Genomic DNA, 15,890 nt, shown 5'->3' with positions numbered 1-15,890 from the left:
ATGCTAAAAGATGCTGAAGAAAATTTCACACTGACCCTTAAGCTCTCTGTCTGCAGTTGAAATGACACCCAGGACAAAATTTTCTGCTCCATTCCTGCTATCGTGACTTCAGTTCATTCATTCACTCATTCATTTACTGAGCATCTATTCTGTACCAGGGAAAATGTATACTAGGCACCAGAAATACAAATGTGAAGCAACACTTCAGATGTTCACTCAACCCTCTGCCCATAACGTCTCACCCTCCCGATTCATATCACATACTGCACCACACTAACCATCTTAAAATGCGTATTTCATTGTGTCACTCCTCTAGCCGATTCCTATATAAACCTATCAATCCCTGCAGTTGGTCATTCACTGTCCCCCAAGCGTGCCTAGCACTCTGCTACTACAATCTGATTGAGTTGGGTCTAAGGAGAGGCCTGAGCATCTGTTATTTCTGTACCATTCCTTGCCTGGGGCTGAGAATTGCTTGTTAACAAGATCAGAGACTTGACCCTTGTCTTTTAGATACTCATGGCCCAGCAATGATACAGGAAGGTGGAAGATGTGTTACTCAGCACAGTGTTGACATCAGCATGAGTGGGGCTGACCCTAGACAGGTCCTCCCAGAGGCTGCCCAGAGGAGAGGACACCTAAAATGGTGCTGCGTAGGTAGATGAGAGGAGGAAGGGCATTCAGGCAGGAGACAAGGTGTGGGCTACATAATAACTTCAGGGACCTGGAACGGGTTTGGTGTAGCTGGGGCTCATGTGGGGTAGTGGCAGGAAGAGGGGGTGGGGAGGCAGAGGGCCAGATCTCAGAGGTCTGTTATGCCACACTAGAGAATATGGTTTTTTAAACCATAGTGGGGCATGGGAGAGCAGCATGGAAGATCTTAATCTGGGGAATGGGAATATGGATCTGAACTGTAGTATCCATTGAGCAGTCTGGAGGTTTTACAGAGCACATGAGATAAGATGGGGGCTGGGGGCAGGGGAATCAAACTGGAGAAGGCTAATTGGAGAAGCCACATGGGCGTTCAGTGCAGTGTAATAGAATGAAAGCCGTCAGGACTTGGCCCTGTCACTAGTAACACCATTTCTCAGGGCCTCAGTCTCTTTAGCGATAGCATGTGCAGGTTACACCATGTAACCAGAAAGGTCACTCCCCGCTCTACTAGCCCACAACGTGGTGAAATTAAGTCTGAGAGACATTTTTTTTTTCTTGTGGTAAAATACACATAACATAAAATTTACCACCTTAGCCATTTTCAAGTGCACAGTTCAGTGGCATTAAGCACGTTCACGCCGTTGTGCGGTCATCCCCACCATCCATCTCCAGAACTTTTTCATCTTCCCAAACTGAAACTCTCTCCCCATCAGGTACTAAGTCCCCATTCCCTCATCCCCCTGCCCCCGGCACCCACCATTCTACTTTCTGTCTCTATGAATTCGACTACTCTAGGACCCTCATATTAAGCAGATTCATATAGTATTTGTCCTTCCGTGACTGGCTTATTTCATCAGTGTGAAGTCTTCAAGATTCATCCATCTTGTAGAATTTCCTTCCTTATTAAAGCCAAATTATATTCCACTGTATGTATATACCACATTTGCTTATCCATTCGTCTGTTGATGGACACTTAGGTTGCTTCCATCTTTGTCTATTGTGAATAATAACACTATGAACATGGGTATACAAACGTCGGTTTGGGGCAAGTCCTCCTCTCAATTGTTTTGAGTATATATCTAGAAGTGGAATTACTGGGTCATATGGTAATTCTATATTTAACTTTTTGAGGAACCACCATGCTGTTTTGCACAGTGGCTGCAGCATTTTAGCATTTTACATTCCCATCAGCAATGCACAAGGGTTCCAACTTCTCTACATCTTTATGGACACATACTATTTTCTGGTTCTTTAATAAAACCGTCTTACTGGATGTAGAGTTCCTACCCCTGTACTCTATACCCTCTGTACTTCATTGTGGTTTTGATTTGCATTTCCCTAGTTATTAGTGATGTGGACATCTTTTCAAGTACTTACTACTCATTTTCTATTTTGGAAAAATGTCTATTCAAGTCCTTTGCCCAGTTTTAAATTGGGTTGTTTGATTTTTGTCGTTGAATTGTAGGAGTTCTTCACATATTTTGGGTACCAATCTCTTATCAAATATATGATTTACAAATTTTCTCCCATTCAGTGGGTTGTCTTTTTTCGTTCTGTTGATGGTGTCCTTTGATGAACAAAGTTTTTAATTTTGATGAAGTCCAATTTATCTATTTTTTCTTTTGTTGCTTGAGTCTTTGGTGTCAGATCCAAGAAATCACTGCCAAGTCCAATGTCATGAAGTTTTCCCCCTGTTTTCTTCTAAGAATTTTATAGTTTTAGCTCCTACACTTAGGTCTTTGATCCATTTTGAGTTAACTTCTGTATATGGTGTAAGATAAATGTCCAGATGTATTCTTTTGTATATGGAGATTCAGTTTTCCCAACACCATGATGAGAATACTGTCCTTTCCTTACTGAATGGTCTTGGTACTCTTGTTGAAAATCATTTGACCATACATGCATATCATACTCTATTCCATTGATCTTTATGTCTGTCTTTATGCCACTACCACTGTTTTGATTATTGTAGCTTTGTAGGAGTCTTAAATCAGGGAGAGTAAGACGTCTAATTTTGTTCTCTTTCAAGATTGTTTTTGGCTATTTAGGTTCCTTTGAAATTCCATATGAATTTTAGAATGGATTTTTCTATTTCTGCAAAAAAAAAAGTGCTGTTGGGGTTTTGATGGGGATTGCATTGAATCTGTAGATCGTTTTAGTTAGTATTCACATCTTAGCAATATTAAGTCTTCTGATCCATGAACACGGGATGTCTATTTATTTTGTCTTCTTTAATTTCTTTCAGCAGTGTTTTGTAGTTTCAGTGTACAACTATTTTATTCCTTTTGATGCTATTATAAATTAAATTGTTTTCTTAATTTCCTTTTCAGTCTGTTCATTGTTGCTATATAAAAATGCATTGTGGGGTGCCTGGGTGGCTCAGTTGGTTAAGCGACTGCCTTCGGCTCAGGTCATGATCCTGGAGTCCCTGGATGGAGTCCCACATCGGGCTCCTGCTCGGCGAGGAGCCTGCTTCTCCCTCTGACCCTCCCCCTTCTCATGTGCTCTCTGTCTCTCTCATTCTCTCTGTCTCAGATAAACAAATAACAAATAACAAAATACCTGGAAATAAATTTAACCAAGGAAGTGAAATACTTGTATACTGAAACCATAAAACACTGCAGAAAGAAATGAAAGAAGGCTTAAATAAATAGAAGGACAGTGCATGGTCATGGATTGTAACACTCAACATTGTTGAGATGGCAGTAGTGCCTGAAGCCATCCAAAAGATATAACGCAATTCCTATCAAAATTCCAGTGGCCTTTGCAAGAAGAGAAAAGCCAGTCCTCAAATTCATACGGAATTGCAAGGAGCCCTGAAGAGCAAAACAATCCTTAAAAAATAGTAACAACAACAAAAAACAACTTTGGAGGACTCCAGCTTCCCGATTTCAAAACATACTACAAAGCTACATTAACTAAAACAGTGTGGCACTGGCGTAAGGATAGACCCATAGATCGGTGGAATACAACTGAGAGTTCAGAAATAAACTCCTACATCTACTGCAAATTAATTTTCAATAAGTGTGCCAAGACCACTAATTGGAGAAAGAACATTCTCTTCAACCAATGATGTTGGAACAACTAGATATCCACATGCAAAAGAATGAAGTTAGATCCCTTCCTCACATCATATAAAAATATTTTGTTTTTGTGTATAGATTTTGTATCCTGCAACTTTGCTGGATTCATTTATTAGTTCTAACAGATATTTTTATGAAATCTTTAGGGTTTTCTATATATAAAATCATATCATCTGGGAACAGAGGTAATTTTACTTCTTTCTTTCTGTTTTTGATGCCTTTTGTTTCTTTTTCTTGCCATGACTGTCAGTACTATGTTGAATAAAAGTGGTGATATCAGGCACCCTTGTCTTTTCCTAATCTTAGAGAAAAACTCTCAGTTTTTCATGGTCTGAAAGAGTCTTTAATCTATTCTTGGGGTTAAAGAACTTCAGAAGTTTGCAAAGCAGGAGTCCACATTATTGCTAATTAAGTTAATAAACTTAATTAGCAATAATGTGGAAAGATCAAAAAAGAAAGAAAAGAGATGGAAAGCATCTGGTGAATATAAAGCATTGTGTGCTGCATATACTTCTAGTTTTCCATAGGTGTTAAATACATCACAAAAGAATGAAAAATAAAGCAAGGTACTAGAAGAGGACAAAAGTTGACTGAGAATATCACTGAATAAAGTGGCTTTGCCTTTACCCCCATGAATGACTTCCCAAGGAGACCCAAGCTTTGATTTTAAACTAAAAGAACAACAACAAAACCTAGGATCTAAAACCAGAAGCCTTGGAAGAATGAAGAAGGACTTCAGGGACTCAGGCTACGTCTATTCTAGAATGGGTCTCCCTCTGGGTCCTGGCCCCTAAAAAGCTGTGCAAAAAGTACCCTTGCCACATCTGTTGAAAGAAGGAAAGTTGGTCTAAAAATACATGAGAAGGAACTGAAACATTTCAGAGAAGGCAGGGCTCAAGAGCCAGAAACAAAAAGAGGAAGGTAAAATTCTAGTTACAAAAAAAAAAGAGGAATGGAAATTAAATTTTCTTACAAAGAAAGTCCAGAAGCTTCCCCCTTTTCCCTGACGACTCCATCAAAAAAGGGGAAAAAATAGTCAATGGGAAACAGCTCTGAGAAAAATAAGTCTCTGCATCATTACAGTTGAGAATTCAGGCAACCTGACCTGAAGAGCCAGGCAATTTCCCAACTACAGGTGTGTTAAGCTGAAAGGGCTTGTCTTGAAAATGTCCAACCCTGGGTGCCTGGGTGGCTCAGTTGGTTGAGCGACTGCCTTTGGCTCAGGTCATGATCCTGGAGTCCCAGGATCGAGTCCCGCATCAGGCTCCCTGCTCGGCAGGGAGTCTGCTTCTCCCTCTGACCCTCCTCCCTCTCATGCTGTCTCTCATTCTCTCTGTCTCAAATAAATAAAATCTTTAAAAAAAAAAAAAAAAGAAAGAAAATGTCCAACCCTCCCATCTCAGGGAAAGGGGACTCTGAAGCTCTCCCAGGGTCACAAAGCTAACGAGGGTCAGAGACAGGCTGGAAAGTCACTTTTAGACATCTGTCCTGTGTTCTTTTCATCGGACCCCCATATCAATATGATGTATTCATTGCATTGAATTAGCATCATCCCCTGAACTTTCCTTAGATATAGAGGTATATATCCAAAGACGATGGTTCTCAGAGTGGGGTCCCCCACCGCAGCACCAGCAGCACCTGGGAACTTGTCAGAAATGCACATTCTCAGCCCCGCCCCAGATGCATGGAATCAGAAACTCTGGGGATGAGGGCTGGTCTTAACAAGCCCGCTGAGGAATTCTTTTTTTTTTTTTTTTTTTTTTAAAGATTTTATTTATTTATTTGAGACAGAGAGAATGAGAGACAGAGGGCATGAGAGGGAGGAGGGTCAGAGGGAGAAGCAGACTCCCTGCCGAGCAGGGAGCCCGATGCGGGACTCGATCCCGGGACTCCAGGATCATGACCTGAGCCGAAGGCAGTCGCTTAACCAACTGAGCCACCCAGGCACCCCCCGCTGAGGAATTCTGATTCACTAAGGTTTGAGAACCGCTGGCCCAAGAAGTAATACTCCTTTTATCCATTACAATAGCATAAGTAATAATCAGCATGTGTTTCACAATTTACGGAAGAGCTTTTAACCTGCATTCTTTTTTATTTGATGGTGGAGGGTGGTAACCCTCTTAAAATATCTGTGAGAGTAGAGTCAAGTACTGATATGCCTATTTTATGACCTCAGAAATGAGGTACAAGGAGGGTAACCAATTGCTGGGATAGCAGATCTAGAGAAGGCAGGGCCCAAACTGCAAATGACTTACATAGTTACCCCCAAGGCACTCCCAGATAAAACTTACCACTTTTCAATTCTAGATAAAACATTATCAACTAGGGCATCCTTTTAGAGCATTCTTAGAAACATATAATGCTGGGTCAATTGAGTCATTGTCCAGAAGAGGAAATAATAATACTAAGATCTCCCATTTTCTGAGGACTTACTGTCAGGTCAGAAGCTGAGTCTCAGAGAAACAAAGTTGCCTGCCCAGGGTCACCAGGTGTGTCTGGAAAAGCCAGAATCAGAATGTAAGCTATCCACCTCCAGAGCCTGCTTGTTCAGAGTCTGCATGGATCATCCTTAGTCATCCGTATCATGAAGGGGCAGCACTGGACCCTGTAGTCAATGTTCTCAACTATATATCTAGTGCCCTAGCTGTTATAGAAAACCTCATTTCTCTAGACCAGTGGTTTTCAAACATTAGTGTTCATCAGAATCACCTGTAAGGTTTGTTTCAACATAGATCAACCCACCCCAAGAGCTTCAGTTCCACAAGCTGGAGTGTGGCCCATGGATTTCAAACATGCTCACAGATGATGATGATGCTGCCAGTCTGTGGACCACACTTTGAGTCGTGAGGCTCTAGGCTCTAATTTGAAGATTGATCAGGCTGATATGGTAAATGCATAAGGACTGAAGTTCTGAGTCCAGTATGTTCACTGCCACTCCCAATCAATAACATATACACAATCCTGGCCATTTTCCCTTTAGCTGCTCATCCACATCCATCTCTCCAGTTACCTCGTGCCACGTAAGTCTTATAATGGCCTTCTAGCTCATCTACCCCATAGGTTTGTTTGGCCTCAATCCATACTGTCCACCTCTATCAGAATTTACCTTGTCAAAACTCCAATTCATTTAAGGCAGGTTTGGGATAACAAATCTCTTCCTCCTCATTGCCTAAAACTCCTGAACTTTTCATTCAAAGTCTTCCATAACTTCCATGAGTCAATTTAACATTTTAGTTTCATCCCCAAGTTCTTCATCACATACTTCATGCTATCATGCTTTCTCTACCCATAACTTTGTTCATGCCATTTACTCTACCTGAAATGTCCTCCCTCATCATCTCCCCAGATTTAAATTCTTTGGAGCTCATTTCAGACACCCTTTCTTTCATGGAAACCCCCATCAGGAGGTTCTCCCTCCTCTGAGCTCTGCAAAACCTGGAGGTCTACATTTGTGGCCATTATCCTATGTTGCCTTATATTAAAATTTCCCCAGCTCACCACATTTTCATCCGCTTAAGGACAGCACCCTATCATGACTTATGCATCTTTGGATTTCATTAGCACAGCATCCAAAATACCTTAGGTGCTCAGCTAGTATTTGATGAATGAATGTGTAGATTCTATTTCCAGTCATATTTGCATATATTTCAAGTGGACCATTAATTTCTCCTGATAGAGACCTAAAGAATAAATAATGAAGACCAGTGCAAAGTCATTAATAAACGTAAAGGACGATTTATTGAAAAATTCTACAGGCTGATCATTACATATTGTAATACCCATCCACCTGACTTTAAAGTCAGCTAAATATTGGCCATGTTAATGAGTGAAAGAAGAAAAGACAGTAAAATATAATGAAAAATGGGCGCCTGGGTGGCTCAGTTGGTTAAGCGACTGCCTTCGGCTCAGGTCATGATCCTGGAGTCCCGGGATCGAGTCCCGCATCGGGCTCCCTGCTCGGCGGGGAGTCTGCTTCTCCCTCTGACCCTCCCCCCTCTCATGTGCTCTCTCTCTCTCATTCTCTCTCTCAAATAAATAAATAAAATCTTTAAATATATATATATATATAATGAAAAGTGCCCAGCTAGCCCCACATCCCCTTGAGAACGAGATAATAAATAAGACCCTATGATAATACTTTTGAACATTAAAATTCCTGGTTTTCTTGACAGTGAAGCAAGAGCTGAAAGAGAAGTCTGCAGAGCCCTTGCATCTGGCTGCCACAACTTTTGAGAACAATGGTCTTTCTTCTCTTCTGCTTCCCAAATCACAAATTGGCGGCCTCTAGCCATATAGAAAAGGGAAGCCATATAAAATCCATACAAGGAGAAGGATTCTGGGAAATGTAATCTCTTGTTTCTGTTGTACATGCTCCTGTTCAAAAGTCTTTACAATTTTATGTTAGACTTAAACTGAACAAGGCATTATACACTCCAGTCCCTTCCAACCCCATAAATCTTCACATTATACTTTGTGTTCTGCTCTCACTGTCCTTCTTTTAATTCCTTGAAAATGGTGATTTCTGATCCAAATGGCTTAGAAACTTCACTTTACTCTTTGGTTGTATCCTTTCTGCTATAACAATATGGCAGTAGATATATATATATATTATATATATATAATATACAGAATATACCTCCAAAAACACAAATCCAGGCTCTAAAACAAGCATCTCTGGGAACCGGAAGTGGAGCACAAAACCAATGTGGTGAGTAGAGCTAAACCACAAGCTTGTTGGGCCCAGGTCCAGAAATAGGCAATACCAGCCAGGAGTGTAGCTTCTAATAGGTAATAGGTACTAAAAGTGTGTGCTTGAGATAGGGATTGGAGCCCAGGCTGAATCTTAAAATCAAAGGTGGGAGGAGACTCTATAACTCCTGACAAAAGGCTCACAGTCGTCACCCAGGCTTTTCTAGGGCTACAGTTGTACAGAGCTGCAGGTTTAAGGAGGCAGGAGGACCAGATGTCACCTGGAATCCAGGCACAAAACCAGGCCACCTGCTGTTATACCCCCAATATCCTCTCAGGGCCAATGCTTTGAGTTACCACATAAGGCCTGGTTCTGGCCTGAGGGACTAGAGGAAGACGACGACCAGGTAGCTGGACAAGGAAAGACAAGCATAATGAGGAAGACCAAATATTCTTTTATTCAAAATGAGATTACAAGTCAAAATCCCACAATTCGTGAAGAAATCAAGTGGTAATAAAGACAGCCAAGGCTTATCGTTAAAGTCAGAGGCTAGGTTCTAGGACTCCTGAGGGATAGAAACACACCCAAATGTCTGACTCTAACACAAACTACTGTATGCCTTCTAAAGACTCTCCTTCCTTAGGAGCTCCATCTTGCTTAGTAACAAAATCCTGGGCAACGCAATTACAGCTAAGCAAAAGATGACTTTTCACAGCTTCCCATGTTACTAGGAATCACTAAGTCTGGCCATTGAGAAGTGAACAGAAGCCTTATGTAGAACTTCTGCAAATTCTCCTTAAAAATAAAGGGAGGACTGCCATTTTTTTCTTCCTCATTTGCTCTTTCCTGCTGTTCAAATGTGGGCATGGTGGCTGGGCACACTTTGGGCCACCAAGTGACCTTGAGGATAGAAGGTTTGTGCCAGAATGGGGGAGTTGGGTAGGAAAAGGAGAAGTGATAATAAACCTCAATATTGCTAAGATGGCAGTATTCCCCACACTGAGCTACAGATTCAACTCAGAGATTTCAACCTCTGTGAAATTCCAGCTGATGTTCTTGCAGAAAGTGACACGCTGATCACAAAAACTGACATGGAAATGCCAGGGACCCAGGACAGTCAAAACAATCTTGAAAAGAAAAATGAACAAACTTGGAAGACTTACACTTACTGACTCAAAGTTACAAAGTTTGGGCCAGGCAATGTTTTCTTAAATATGACACTAAAAACACCAAGAACAAAAGAAAAATAGATGAATTTGGACTTTATCAAAATTAAAAGGACTTTCGTGCTGCAAAGGACACTATCAAAAAAGTGAAAAGACAACCCACAGAATGGGAAAAAATACTTGCACATTATGTATCTAATAAGAGACATGTATCCAGGGGTGCCTAGGTGGTGCAGTTGGCTGAGCGTCAGACTCTTGGTTTCGGCTCAGGTCATGATCTCATGGGTCCTGAGATCGAGCCCCATTTTGGGCTCTGTGCTCAGTGCGGAGTCTGCTTCAGATTCTCTCTCCCTTTGCCCCTCCCCTTGCTCTCTCTTTCCCTTTCTCAAATAAGTAAATAAATAATAAATCTTAAAAAGAGAGAGAGAGAGAGGTATCCAGAATACATAAAGAACACCTACAACTACATACTAAAAAGATAAGTAACCCAACTAAAACATGGGCCAAGGATATGAATAGGCATTTCTCTAGAGAAGATACAAAAATGGCCAATAAACACATGAAAAAATGCACGACATCATTGTTGGGGAAATGCAAATGGAAACCACAATGAGACGCCAACTCACGCTTACCCAGATGGTTATAATCAAAAACACAGATAACAGCTATTGTGGGCAAGGATGTGGAGAAACGGGAACCCTCATACAGGGCTGGTAGGAATGTAGAATGTACAGCAGCAGCCTTGACAGTGTGGAAGTTTGACACTGTGACTCCAAGGGAGCCATAGGGTTACTATGTGAACGAGCAATTCAACTTCTAGATATATATCTAAGAAATATAACATAAACGATATAACATACAATGTTATATTAATTGCCATAATACTATATAATGTAGTCCAAACAATAGGATACCCATTATATTTATTATTAGAAGTATTATATTAGTGGGCGCCTGGGTGGCTCAGTTGGTTAAGCGACTGCCTTCGGCTCAGGTCATGGTCCTGGAGTCCCGGGATCGAGTCCCGCATTGGGCTCCCTGCTCGGCAGGGAGTCTGCTTCTCCCTCTGACCCTCCCCCCTCTCATGCTCTCTGTCTCTCATTCTCTCTCTCTCAAATAAAAAAATAAATAAATAAATAAATTAATTAATTAATTAATTAAATCTTAAAAAAAAAAAAAAACTAGTTAGGGATGCCTGGGTGGCTCAGTTGGTTAAGCGACTGCCTTCGGCTCAGGTCATGATCCTGGAGTCCCGGGATCGAGTCCCGCATCGGGCTCCCTGCTCGGCAGGGAGTCTGCTTCTCCCTCTGACCCTCCCCTGTCTCATGCTCTCTCTCTCTATCTCATTCTCTCTCTCAATTAAATAAATAAAATATTAAAAAAAAAAAAGTATTATATTAGCAATGAATAAAAAGCCAAAAACAAGGGAAACAAACCAAATATTCATCAACAAATGAATGGATAAATAAAATGTGGTATATCTATAAAATATGATTTGACCATAAAAGGAATAAAGTACTGATCCATGCTACAACACGGATGAAGCTTGAAAACATGATACGAAGTAAAAGGAGCCAGTCACAGAAGACCATATATTATATGATTCCATCCATGTGAAGTGTCCAGAATAGACAAATCGACACAGACAGAAATACTGCTAAATACCTAAAGCATGTTCACTGTTGCATTATTTAAATAGTGAAAAACTGGAATCAATTAATATATTCACAAGCAGCAGTTTTTTTTAAATTGTGGTTTGTTCATCTGATGGAATATTACATGAAATAATAGTTGTTTCATTTCACCAGATGGAAGCCTTTTGCACTAGGACCATTCCAACCATGGTCTGATTACTGGGCTTCTCTAGTATACATAAAAATTTAAAGTGAACATATTCTTTGATCTAGGACTCCCACTTTTACCAGTTTTCCCAAAAGAGGCATTTATAACTAGTGAGATAAATCTTAAAGTCATAAAGATGCAGATGATACAAGCAGTATAGAAATTCTTTAAACTTTAAAACACACAAAGCAACACTGTGTCTATAGTAAAATGAAATGAATCATGCATGAGAATGATAAATACCCAATTCAGAGTAGTGTTAATACTGAGAAGAGAAAGAGAAAGATAAATGGGGACTAGGGGTGAGTATACAAGGTTAACTTCAGTTGTTCTAAATTTTTACTTTTTCAAAATAAAATATGGCAAAATAAGATTTGTTAAAGTTGGGGCGGTAGGTACATGGCCACTCTCATTTTAAAAATATTTCTGTATATTTGAAAATTCCATTTTTTAGGAAAGATCTTATTTATTTATTTGTCAGAGAGAGAGCACAAGCAGGGGGAGCAGCAGGCAGAGGGAGAAGCAGGCTCCCTGCTGAGCAAGGAGCCCAATGCAGGATTCGATCCCAGGACCCTGGGATCATGACCTGACCCAAAGGCAGATGCTTAATCAACTGAGCCACCCAGGAGTCCCTGAATATTCCATTTTAAAAACAAAACTACAGGGGCACCAACGTGGCTCCAGTTAATGATCTGACTCTTGATTTTGGCTCAAGTCACGAGAGCTGTGAGTTGTGCAAGACTGTTGAATCTCAGATCTGTACCTCTGAAACAAATAATGCAATATATGTTATTTTTTTTAAAGATTTATTTATTTATTTGAGAGAGCGAGAATGAGAGAGAGTACATGAGAGGGGGGAGGGTCAGAGGGAGAAGCAGGCTCCTCGCCAAGCAGGGAGCCTGATGCGGGACTCGATCCCGGGACTCCAGGATCATGACCTGAGCCGAAGGCAGTTGCTTAACCAACTGAGCCACCCAGGCGCCCAATGCAATATATGTTATTAAAAAAAAGAAGAAGAAGAAGAAGAAGAAGAAGATAGCAGGAGGGGAAGAATGAAGGGGGGGAAATCGGAGGGGGAGATGAACCATGAGAGACGATGGACTCTGAAAAACAAACTGAGGGTTCTAGAGGGGAGGGGGGTGGGAGGATGGGTTAGCCTGGTGATGGGTATTGAGGAGGGCACGTTCTGCATGGAGCATTGGGTGTTATGCACAAACAATGAATCATGGAACACTACTTCTAAAACTAATGATGTAATGTATGGTGATTAACATAACAATAAAAAATTTTAAAAAATAAAAGCACACATGTAATTTTTTAACTGGCTCTTTTCTGCTTCCTGGTCTTCACCTGCCTGGTGAGGATATGGCTGGTGAGGTATATGGCTCACCTGGTGAGGTATGGCTCCCTCTGTCTGGATTCTTCATGCAGTGGTTAAGAGCAGGATGTTGAGGGTGTTAAGGAGGGCACATATTGAATGGAGCACTGGGTGTTATACGCAAACAATGAATCATGGAACACTATATCAAAAACTAATGATGTAATGTATATGATGACTAACATAACATAATAAAAATAATAAAATATTTTTTCCAGGTATTTTGTTCTTTTTGATGTTATTGTAAATGGAATAGTTTTCTTTTTTTTTTTTTTTTGCTTTCTAAAGATTTTTATTTTTATTTTTTATTTTATTTTTTTATTTTATTCTTATGTTAATCCCCATACATTACATCATTAGTTTTAGATGAAGTGTTCCATGATTCATTGTTTGTGCACAACACCCAGTGCTCCATGCAGAATGTGCCCTCCTTAATACCCATCACCAGGCTAACCCATCCTCCCACCCCCTTCCCCTCTAGAACCCTCAGTTTGTTTTTCAGAGTCTATCGTCTCTCATGGTTCATCTCCCCCTCCGATTTCCCCTGCTTCATTCTTCCCCTCCCGCTACCTCCTTCTTTTTTTTTTTTCTTAACATATATTGCATTATTTGTTTCAGAGGTACAGATCTGCGATTCAACAGTCTTGCACAATTCACAGTGCTTACCAGAGCACACACCCTCCCCAGTGTCCATCACCCAGTCACCCCATCCCTCCCACCCCCCCCACTCCAACAACATTCATTTTGTTTCCTGTGATTAAGAATTCCTCATATCAGTGAGATCATATGATACATGTCTTTCTCTTTTTGACTTATTTCACTCAACATAATACCCTCCAGTTCCATCCACGTGGTTGCAAGTGGCAAGATCTCATTCCTTTTGATGGCTGCATAATATTCCATTGTATATATATACCACATCTTCTTTATCCATTCATCTGTCGATGGACATCTTGGCTCTTTCCACAGTTTGGCTATTGTGGACATTGCTGCTATAAACATCGGGGTGCACGTACCCCTTCGGACCCCTACTTTTGTATCTTTGGGGTAAATACCCAGTAGTGCAATTGCTGGATCATATGGTAGCTCTATTTTCAACTTTTTGAGGAACCTCCATACAGTTTTCCAGAGTGGCTGCACCAGCTTGCATAATGGAATAGTTTACTTAATTTCCTTTCCAGATTGTTCGTTGGTGGTATATAAAAACATAACAGATTTTTGTGCATTGATTTTATTTTCTGCAGGTTTGCTGAATTTGTTTGTTGTTTCTAGGAGGTTTTTTGTGGATCCCTTGGGATGTTCTATATATATAGGATCATGTCATCTGTGAATAGAGAGTTTTACTTCTTCCATTCCAATTTGAGTGCCTTTTATTTCCTTTTCTTTCCTGATTGCTTTGACTAGAACTTACAGTATAGTGCTGAATAGCAGTGGTGAAAGTGGGCACCCTTGTCTTGTTCCTGATCTTAGAGGGGAGGTTTTTAGTCTCTTACCATTGAGTCTGATGCTAGCTGAGGGGTTTCACAAATCCTTTATCATGTTGAGGCAGTTTTCTCATATTCCTACTTTTTTGAGCATTTTTATTATGGAAGGGTGTTGAATTTTGTCAAATGCTTTTTCTGTGTCAATTGAGATGATTGTATTTTTTTCTTCATTCTGTTATTGTTGTGTATGACATTGGCTGATTTTTCCTGTATTGAACTGCCCTTGCATTCTTTGGATAAATCCTACATGGCCATGGAGTATAAAACTTTAATGTGCTGTTGGATTCAGTTTACTAGTATTTTGTTGAGAGTTTTGCCTCTATATTCATAGAGGATATTGCAAAGGTCTGAGTCTAGTCACAGAGTAGGTCAAAACGTCTGGGCTGTAGAAGAACACAAGATTATCTCCCCACTACAGGGTTCAAACAACATCCTCTTTGTCTAGCTTTGCTATCATGGCAATTCTTGTTTCATAGAATGTGTTAGGAAATGTCCCCTCCTCTTCTATTTATGGGAAGAGTTTGAGAAAGACTGATGTTAATTTTTCTTTTAATGTTTGGTAGAAGTCACCAGTGAAACCACCCAGTCCTGGGCATTTATCTGTTGGGAGATTTTTTATTTCTGATTTAATCTCTTTATTTTTTATAGAACTTTTAAGATTTTCGGTTTCTTTTTTTTTTTTTAGAATCCTTAGGATTTTATTTTATTTTATTTTATTTTTAAATTTTTTATTCTTATGTTAATCCCCAAGGATTTTCTGTTTCTTATTGAGTCACTTTTTGGTAATTTATGTGTTTCTAGGAATTTGTCCATTTCATTTCATTTGTCCATGTTATTGAATTTGTTAGTGGACATTGTATATAATATTCTCTTACAATCTTTTTTGTTTCTGTAAATTCACTAGTAATCAATTTCATCTGATTTTAGTTATTTATGTCTTTTCTTTTTTTCATAGTCAGCATAGAGGTTTGTCAACTTTCTTGATCTTTTCAAAGAACCAACTTTTGCTTTCAGCATGCATTACTTTAAAAAATATATATAATATGTTATATATATAATACATACTATATTTTTATATGTATATATATCTGAGTTGCATTACAAATTATTTGTCCTCCCCAAACTTGTCCTTTCCCCACCACCAAGTATTTATGGTTCCTGCAAAGCCAACAGCAATTGGGCACATCTTCAACTAGCCATACTTGGGAACGGTCTCTCTATCTTCTATCACCCACTGCCCACTCAGGGTGAGGCCTCAGTCATATCTTCCAATCAGAATCTCTGCCACATCCAGATTTGTGGGTTTCTTCTCATGCCACCAGAACCTGCAAAGAGCACTATTTGAGTTCTTTTCAGATGGCTACAGCATTGTACCCCTCCCTGAGACACCTCAGAAGCCACACTCAAATGATGTCAGAGGTGGAAGAAGAGTAGCTATGGCCCCTAATGCCATGTCTGAAACCTCATCCTGTAGGCAGTCACCCCATCCTCCTCCTATTCACCACGCCTTGGGGGAGGGCAGGTGATGGTGTTGACAGCGAATTCCAGCTTCCGATTCCCCAGAACCAGCCCCCCACCCACTTCTGCCATGTC

The sequence above is a fragment of the Mirounga angustirostris genome, unplaced genomic scaffold (assembly GCF_029215605.1).
Source record: "Mirounga angustirostris isolate CCGP_5_RB_7025 unplaced genomic scaffold, mMirAng1.0.hap1 SCAF_1, whole genome shotgun sequence".
NCBI classification, from domain to species: domain Eukaryota; kingdom Metazoa; phylum Chordata; class Mammalia; order Carnivora; family Phocidae; genus Mirounga; species Mirounga angustirostris.
Note: the sequence above shows the minus strand (reverse complement) of the source record.